The sequence below is a fragment of the Hyperoodon ampullatus genome, assembly GCF_949752795.1.
Source record: "Hyperoodon ampullatus genome assembly, chromosome: 2".
In the NCBI taxonomy this organism is placed as follows: Eukaryota; Metazoa; Chordata; class Mammalia; order Artiodactyla; family Ziphiidae; genus Hyperoodon; species Hyperoodon ampullatus.
Window position 1 is genome coordinate 17,966,291 of NC_136915.1, and position 1,569 is coordinate 17,967,859.

Below are 1,569 nucleotides of genomic sequence, written 5' to 3' on the forward strand. Positions count from 1 at the left end.
TTTTGTTCAGCCCTCAAACACCATGATATTTTTAAATTCGTTGCTAACACATAGAAAATCAGATTCCTGGCTTCTCTTGAAAAGGCAACCGCCCATTTGAGAGCTGGGTTTAGATGAGGTATCCCCTCTCCACTCAGCCACAGTCTCCACCACTCCCTACTGCCACCCAGCCCCCTTCACCCATTCACTTTTACCTGCCCGGCCCTGTAGGTCCTCAAGTGTCTAACCCCCCATCTAAATGGCTGTCCCCACCACCACCCCCAGTGGAGGCTTGGAAGGTACATTTTGCCACAGACAATTTATTTTCCACAACTGCAGCCTGATGGACATGTGCCCACTTCACGGTTGGTGTCAATGTCACCACCAGCTACAGGGCTTAGAGATGGGCTCGGGGGCTCTCCAGTCCAAGAGGATTGCTTCCCAGAACTTGGGCAGATGACCTAAGGAAAAGATCCCATTGCCGAACAGAGGGAGCTCAGGCAACTTTATCCCCGGCTTCTGTGGCATCATGGGAGTGAGGTTCCGGCTAGGAGGCCCGTGAGGGCAGCTCGGGTTGGTGGAGTCATCCACGTACTGCAAAGCATGGACAGCCCTGGAGGACGGTGCCATGCAGGTGCTGGCGCAGGAGTTGTCAGAGGCAGCCAGTCTGGTGCTGGGGTTGGAGTACCTGGGGGGGAAGGAGTGGTCCACGTGGTCCAGGTGGATGGAGTTGGCGGTGCGTTCCAGGTAGCTGGCTGCAAGCTCGGCAGGCTCAGGGATGACTTAGGGCGGTTGGTGTAGAAGGCATTGGTGGATCTGGCAAGGTAGTTGATGTCTCTGGTGAGTTGGTCCAGAGAGGTGGGGCTAGAGGGACCCGAGGGACGATCTGTACAGAGCAGGCAGTGGGGACTGCCACGACAAGCGGGCTTTCTGGCCACCTTGGGGCACTTCACCAAGTGGCTTGTCTCACACACCTGGAGTTGTAGGGCCGGCCCATGCAGATTCTCCTCACTGGAAGTCTGGGGGAGCCGGGGTTGTCAGACTACTCTGAAGGGCTGTTGCTTGCCTCTGAACCACTCAGGTACGAGAGCACTTGAGGTTGTTAGCCCCGGTCACGCTGGGGCCGTGGGACCAGCCTGGAGTCCCAGGCCGGGCCAGAAAGGACACATTGGTGGGATGGTTCAAGTGGCTGCAGGTGTTAGAACGGCTCACTTGGCATCCAGGCATCGTCCCAATCGGGCAGACAAAGTTTCGTGGTGCGGAACTGCTGAGAATTCACCTGGAAGCTGGTCCCCCGGGCCTGAGGAGGAGAGAGCTGGGTCACCTCTCCTTGGCTCCCTGCCACCTCCCCCTGGGCTTTCTTGCCGGGTGTTCCTCTTCCCATCCTCCTCCCAAGCCCAGGGATTTTCAAGCTGGAAAACGGCCACCCTATTCTTCAGAAAGCACAGAGGACAAGAGATGGGGAAGAAGGCAAGACCCTGAGAACAACTGAGGCCAGAGGACCCCTAAAAAAGTGGGTCAGTCTCTGTTTTCCTTTAACTCTAGCCCACATTCTGAAATTCCTATTTACCTTTTTTTTTTTTTTTTTTT

General features: G+C 55.8%; 1 pseudogene across 1 annotated transcript; it reads right to left on the minus strand.

Moving 5' to 3' along the window:
• Nucleotides 1-357: 357 nt before the first annotated feature.
• LOC307063811 lies at nucleotides 358-1,206 on the minus strand (annotated as a pseudogene). Its single transcript has 2 exons — nucleotides 763-1,206; nucleotides 358-667 (listed from the first exon to the last, which is right to left on the minus strand). The product of its transcript is annotated as an uncharacterized misc_RNA (transcript).
• Nucleotides 1,207-1,569: the final 363 nt, after the last annotated feature.